Source organism: Lygodium microphyllum, chromosome 24, assembly GCF_053477565.2.
Source record: "Lygodium microphyllum isolate KBCC chromosome 24, Lygodium_microphyllum_v1.1.10, whole genome shotgun sequence".
Lineage (NCBI taxonomy): Eukaryota > Viridiplantae > Streptophyta > Polypodiopsida > Schizaeales > Lygodiaceae > Lygodium > Lygodium microphyllum.
In genome coordinates this window covers 137828013-137835076 of record NC_141158.1, presented here as the reverse complement: position 1 = coordinate 137835076, position 7064 = coordinate 137828013, and the positions used below count along the sequence as shown (strand labels likewise).

Sequence of the window (7064 nt, the reverse complement as noted above, 5' to 3'; positions counted from 1 at the left end):
ATCGCCTCCATGTGCGCGGGGTTTAGGGTTCGCGTTTAGTCGCGTCCTCCGTGGCATGAGCGGCATGGCATGCCGCCATGCCTCGCTCTTGAGCTCTCTCGTGCCACTTTCCGAGTATACAAGAGCTCTTTGGAATTCCTTTGTGTTTGTGGTGCGGTCACACCAGCGCTAATACACCGGATCCCATCAGAACTCCGCAGTTAAGCGCGCTTGGGCCAGAACAGTACTGGGATGGGTGACCTCCCGGGAAGTCCTGGTGCTGCACCCTTTTGCATGCTTGTTTCGAGACCGTGGCATGGAAATCCCCTCGGATCACGTCTCGACTCTCCAACGCTGACATCGTGGTAGGAAACCCCCTCGCCTTGCCATGACGCGGCGCCTCCTCTCCTCGTCGCGATTGTCTTTGCGTACGTCGTGCCTGGCCCCTCCCTCTGCCTCGCTCTCACGTGATACCCCCTCCTCAAGATGCGAGGTATTTCGGGAGCGGAGGGTGTGCCATGTTGTGGGGGGGTTCGGTGGAGCGGGGTTTTTCCGAGGAGGGAGGGCGTGCCATGTTGCGCGGGCGGGTTGTTGGAGCGGGGATTTCTGAGGAGGGAGGGTGTGCCATGTCGCGGGGGGGTGCCATGTCGTGGGGGGGTTTCTTGAGGAGGTCCGTCGGGGGGTGGAAGGTTCCGTGTCGCGGGAGGGGGTCGTGTGCAGCGGGGTGTGTGTGCCGTGTCATTGCGGAGCGGGATTTCTTAGGAGGGAGGGTGTGCCATGTCGTGGGGGGGTGAGGTGACGTGCCGTGGGTCGAGCGGGGTTTTTGGAGGTGGGGTGCGCGGGGGATACGCCGCGTCGTCGGGGGGTGCGGTGGGGTGGAGGGTGCGCCGTGTCGTGGGGGGGTGACGCGGGGTGGGCTGGGTCGAGCGGGGTTTTTGGAGGCATGGCGGGGTCGTGTGGATGGAGCGGGGTTTTTCGAGGTGGGGTGCGGGGGGGATGCGCCGCGTCGAGGGGGGGTGCGGTGGGGTGTGCCGTGACGCGGGGTGGGGTGGTGTGGATGCAGCGGGTTTTTCGAGGTGGGGTGGGGTGGTGTGGATGCAGCGGGTTTTCCGAGGTGGGGTGCGCGGGGGCGTCGTGGGGGGGTGACGCGGGGTGGGGTGGGTCGAGCGGGGTTTTCGGAGGCGTGGAGGGAGCGGGGTTTTTCGAGGTGGGGTGCGGGGGGGGCGTCGTGGGGGGGTGCGGTGGGGTGGGGAGGTGCGCCGTGTCGTGGGGGGTGACGCGGGGTGGGGTGGGTCGAGCGGGGTTTTCGGAGGCGTGGCGGGGTGCTGTGGAGGGAGCGGGGTTTTTCGAGGTGGGGTGCGGGGGTGCGCCGTGTCGTGGGGGGGTGACGCGGGGTGGGGTGGGTCGAGCGGGGTTTTCGGAGGCGTGGATGGAGCGGGGTTTTTCGAGGTGGGTGCCGGGGGGGCGTTGTGGGGGGGTGCGCCGTGTCGTGGCGGGTGACGCGGGGTGGGGTGGGTCGAGCGGGGTTTTCGGAGGCGTGGCGGGGTGCTGTGGAGGGAGCGGGGTTTTTCGAGGTGGGGTGCGGGGGGGCGTCGTGGGGGGGTGCGCCGTGTCGTGGGGCGGTGACGCGGGTCGAGCGGGGTTTCGAAGGCGTGGTGGTGTGGCGTGGAGGCAGCGGGGTTTTTCGAGGTGGGGTGCGGGGGGGGCGTCGTGGGGGGGTGCGGTGGGGTGGGGGGGTGCGCCGCGTCGTGGGGGGGTGACGCCGGGTGGGGTGGGTCGAGCGGGGTTTTTGGAGGAGAGGTGGGGTGATGTGGATGGAGCGCGGTTTTTCGAGGTGGGGTGGGGGGGGGGGCGTCATGGGGGGGTGCGGTGGGGTGGGGGGTGCGCCGTGACGCGGGGTGGGGTGGGTCGAGCGCGGTTTTTTGGAGGCGTGGCGGGGTGGTGTGGAGGGAGCGGGGTTTTTCGAGGTGGGGTGCGGGGGGGGGCGTCGTGGGGGGGTGCGCCGTGTCATGGGGGAGTGACGCGGGGTTGGGGTGGTCAAGCGGGGTTTTTGGAGGAGAGGTGGGGTGCTGTGGAGGGAGCGGGGTTTTTCGAGGTGGGGTGCGGGGGGGCGTCGTGGGGGGTGACGCGGTGTGGGGGTGGTCGAGCGGGGTTTTGGGAGGAGAGGTGGGGTGCTGTGGAGGGAGCGCGGTTTTTCGAGGTGGGGTGCGGGGGGGCGTCGTGGGGTGGTGCGGTGGGGTGGGGGGGTGCGCCGTGTCGTGGGGGAGTGACGCGGGGTTGGGGTGGTCAAGCGGGGTTTTTGGAGGAGAGGTGGGGTGCTGTGGAGGGAGCGGGGTTTTTCGAGGTGGGGTGCGGGGGGGCGTCGTGGGGGGTGACGCGGGGTGGGGGTGGTCGAGCGGGGTTTTTGGAGGAGAGGTGGGGTGCTGTGGAGGGAGCGCGGTTTTTCGAGGTGGGGTGCGGGGGGGCGTCGTGGGGGGGTGCGGTGGGGTGGGGGGGTGCGCCGTGTCGTGGGGGGAGACGCGGGGTGGGGTGGGTCGAGCGGGGTTTTCGGAGGCGTGGTGGTTTGGCGTGGAGGGAGCGGGGTTTTTCGAGGTGGGGTGCGGGGGGGGCGTCGTGGGGGGGTGCGGTGGGGTGGGGGGGTGACGCGGGGTGGGGTGGGTCGAGCGGGGTTTTTCGAGGTGGGGTGCGGGGGGGGCGTCGTGGGGGGGTGCGGTGGGGTGGGGGGGTGACGCGGGGTGGGGTGGGTCGAGCGGGGTTTTTCGAGGTGGGGTGCGGGGGGGGGGGATATGCGCCGCGTCGTGGGGGGGTGTGGTGGGGTGGGGGGGTGCGCCGTGTCCTGGGGGAATGACGCGGGGTTGGGTGGGTCGAGTGGGGTTTTTCGAGGTGGGGTGCGGGGGGGGGGGGTGCGGTGGGGTGTGGGGGGTGTGCCGTGTCGTGGGGGGCTGACGCGAGGTGGGGTGGGTCGAGCGGGGTTTTCGGAGGTGGGGTGCGGGGGGGGGGGGGATATGCGCCGCGTCGTGGGGGGGTGCGGTGGGGTGTGGGGGGTGTGCCGTGTCGTGGGGGACTGACGCGAGGTGGGGTGGGTCGAGCGGGGTTTTCGGAGGCGTGGTGGGGTGGTATGGAGGGAGCGGGGTTTTTCGAGGTGGGGTGCGGGGCGGCGTCGTTGGGGGGTGCGGTGGGGTGGGGGGTGCGCCATGTCGTGGGGGGGTGACGCGGGGTGGGGTGGGTCGAGCGGGGTTTTCGGAGGCATTTGTGGTGTGGCGTGGAGGGAGCGGGGTTTTTCGAGGTGGGGTGCGGGGGGGGGGGGGGCGTCGTGGGGGGGTGCGGTGGGGTGGGGGGGTGTGCCATGTCATGGGGGAGTGACGCGGGGTTGGGTGGGTCGAGCGGGGTTTTTCGACGTGGGGTGAGGGGGGGTGGGGGGGTGCGCCGTGTCGTGGGGGGGTGCGGTGGGGTGTGGGGGGTGTGCCGTGTCGTGGGGGGGCTCACGCGAGGTGGGGTGGGTCGAGCGTGGTTTTCGGAGGCGTGGTGGGGTGGTGTGGAGGGAGCGGGGTTTCTGGAGGTGGGGTGCGGGGGGCATCGTGGGGGGGTGCGGTGGGGTGGAGGGTGCGCCGTGTCGTGGGGGAGTGAGGCGGGGCACGGTGGGTCGAGCCTGGTTTTTGGAGGAGTGGTGGGGTGCTGTGGATGGAGCGGGGTTTTTCGAGGTGGGGTGGGGGGGAGGCGCCGCGTCGTAGGGGGGTGCGGTGGGGTGGGGTGGGGGGGTGTGCCGTGTCGTGGGGGGTGACGCGGGGTGTCGCGATGCCCCCTCCCCCCCACCATGCCCCGACATGACGCGACGCGCCCCCTCCCCAACATAACATGACAACCCCCCCCCCCCCCCATGACATCCCCCCATCCCCCATGACACGACACGACGCGATGCGCCCCCCCCCATGACGTCCCCCCCTCAAAAATTCGCCTCCCCCCTCAACACACACCACCCCCCCCCCTCCCCCCCCTCAAAAATTTGGCCCCCCATGACATCCCCCCCAGCCCCCATGACACGACGCGACACGACACGCCCCGCCATGACACGACACGACACGACGCGCCCCCCCCCTTCCCCCCTCAACACACACCACACCATGTCGCGACGTGCCGTGCCCCCCCCCCCCCATGACATCCCCACCCCAGCCCCCCCACCCACGACACGACATGATGCGACGCGCCCCCCCCCCCCATGACACGACACGATGCGACGCGCCCCCCCCCCCCCCATGACATCCCCCCCCATGGGATCCCCCCCCTCCCCGCCCCCCCATGACACGACACGATGCGATGTGCCACCCTCCCCTTAACACACACACCCACCCAACGCAATGCCCCCCCCCCCCGCGCCCCATGGCCTGACACGACGCGACGTGCTCCCCTCCCCTTAACACACCCACCCACCCTCCATGACGCCCTCCATGACGCGACGTGGAGGGGGGAGGGGTGGTGTTTTGTGTGTTGAGGGGGGGGGGGGGGGAATTTCTGACGGGGGGGGGGGGGGGGTGGGGTGGTGTGTGTTGAGGGGGGGGGGGGGAAGGGGTGGTGTGTGTTGGGGGGGGGGGGGGAGGGGTGGTGTGGTGTGGTGTGGTGTGTGTTGAGGGGGGGGGTGGGGTGGTGTGTGTTGAGGGCGGGGGGGGGGGGGATTTTTTTGGGGGGGGGGGAGGGGTGGTGTGTGTTGAGGGGGGGGGGAGGGGCGAATTTTTTGGGGGGGGGGGAGGGGTGGGGTGGTGTGTGTTGAGGGGTGGGCGAAATTTGGAGGGGGGGAAGGGGAGGGGTGGTGTGGTGTGTGTTGAGGGGGGGGGGGGGGGATTTTTGAGGGGGGGGGAGGGGTGGTGTGGTGTGTGTTGAGGGGGGGGGGGGGGGAAGGGTGGGGAGGTGTGTATTGAGGGGGGGGGCGCGAATTTTTGGGGGGGGGGGAGGGGTGGTGTGTGTTGGGGCCGGGGGGTGGGGGGGCAAATTTTGGAGGGGGGGGGAGGGGTGGTGTGGTGTGGTGTGTGTTGAGGGGGGTGGCCGAATTTTTGGGGGGGGGGGGTGGGGTGGTGTGTGTTGGGGGGGGGCGAATTTTTTGGGGGCGGGGGCGGGGGAGGGGTGGGGTGGTGTGTGTTGAGGGGGGGGCGAAATTTGGAGGGGGGGGAAGGGTAGGGGTGGTGTGGTGTGTGTTGAGGGGGGGGGGGAGGGGTGGTGTGGGGTGGTGTGTGTTGAGGGGGGGCGGGGGTGGGCAGGGGTGGTGTGGCGTGGTGTGTGTTGAGGGGGGGGGCGAATTTTTTGGGGGGGAAGGGGCGAAATTTGGACGGGGGGCGAATTTTTGGGGGGGGGGGGGGGTGGGGTGGTGTGTGTTGAGATGAAGGCGAAATTTGGAGGGGGGGAAGGGGAGGGGTGGTGTGGTGTGGTGTGGTGTGTGTTGAGGGGGGTGGCCGAATTTTTTTGGGGGGGGGGTGGAGTGGTGTGTGTTGGGGGGGGGGGGGCGAATTTTTTGGGGGCGGGGGGGGGGGGGGAGGGGTGGGGTGGTGTGTGTTGAGGGGGGGGGGGCGGAATTTGGTGGGGGGGAAGGGGAGGGGTGGTGTGGTGTGTGTTGAGGGGGGGGGGGGAGGGGTGGTGTGGTGTGTGTTGGGGGGGGGGGTGGGGTGGTGTGTGTTGAGGGGGGAGGGGTGGGAAATTTTTGGGGGGGGGGGGCGAATTTTGGAGGGGGGGGGGAGCGGTGGTGTGGTGTGGTGTGTGTTGAGGGGGGGGGCGAATTTTTGGGGAGGGGAAGGGGCAAAATTTGGAGGGGGGGCGAATTTTTGGGGCGGGGGGGAGGGGTGGGGTGGTGTGTGTTGAGGGGGGGGCGAAATTTCGAGGGGGGAAGGGGAGGGGTGGTGTGGTGTGTGTTGAGGGGGGGGGGGGGGATTTTTGAGGGGGGGGGGGGAATTTGGGAGGGGGGAGGGGTGGTGTGGTGTGGTGTGTGTTGAGAGGGGCGCCCAATTTTTTGGGGGGGGGGGGGGGGGCAAAATTTGGAGGGGGGGGGGAGGGGTGGTGTGGTGTGGTGTGTGTTGAGGGGGGGGGGGGATTTTTGAGGGGGGGGGGAGGGGTGGTGTGGTGTGGTGTGTGTTGAGGGGGGAGGGGATTTTTGAGGGGGGGGGGGAGGGGTGGTGTGGTGTGGTGTGGTGTGTGTTGAGGGGGGGGGGGGAAGGGTGGGGAGGTGTGTATTGAGGGGGGGGGGTTGAATTTTTGGGGGGGGGAGGGGTGGTGTGTGTTGGGGGCGGGGGGGGGGGGGGAAGGGTGGGGAGGTGTGTATTGGGGGGGGGGGGGGCGAATTTTTGGGGGGGGGGGTGGTGTGGTGTGGTGTGGTGTGTGTTGAGGGGGGTGGCCGAAGTTTTTTGGGGGGGGGGTGGAGTGGTGTGTGTTGGGGGGGGGGGCGAATTTTTTGGGGGCGGGGCGGGGGGGGGGGGGAGGGGTGGGGTGGTGTGTGTTGAGGGGGGGGCGGAATTTGGTGGGGGGGAAGGGGAGGGGTGGTGTGGTGTGTGTTGAGGGGGGGGGAGGGGTGGTGTGCTGTGTGTTGGGCGGGGGTGGGGTGGTGTGTGTTGAGGGGGGAGGGGTGGGAAATTTTTGGGGGGGGGGCGAATTTTGGAGGGGGGGGGGAGCGGTGGTGTGGTGTGGTGTGTGTTGAGGGGGGGGGCGAATTTTTGGGGGGGGGAAGGGGCAAAATTTGGAGGGGGGGCGAATTTTTGGGGCGGGGGGGGAGGGGTGGGGTGGTGTGTGTTGAGGGGGGGGCGAAATTTCGAGGGGGGGAAAGGGAGGGGTGGTGTGGTGTGTGTTGAGGGGGGGGGGGGGGGAGGGGTGGTGTGGTGTGTGTTGAGGGGGGGGGGGTGGGGTGGTGTGTGTTGAGGGGGGGGGGGGGGCGAATTTTGGAGGGGGGGGAGGGGTGGTGTGGTGTGGTGTGTGTTGAGAGGGGGGCCCAATTTTTTTGGGGGGAGGGGGGGGGGTCAAAATTTGGAGGCGGGGGGGGGAGGGGTGGTGTGGTGTGGTGTGTGTTGAGGGGGGGGGGGATTTTTGAGGGGGGGGGGGAGGGGTGGTGTGGT

The 7064-nt window shown here is 69.8% G+C and overlaps 1 non-coding gene across 1 annotated transcript; it reads left to right on the top strand.

Moving 5' to 3' along the window:
- Window positions 1-149: 149 nt before the first annotated feature.
- LOC148015754 (5S ribosomal RNA) lies at window positions 150-268 on the top strand. The gene has a single exon (XR_015688557.1). It is a non-coding gene; the product is annotated as a 5S ribosomal RNA (ribosomal RNA).
- The last annotated feature ends 6796 nt before the right edge of the window (window positions 269-7064 follow it).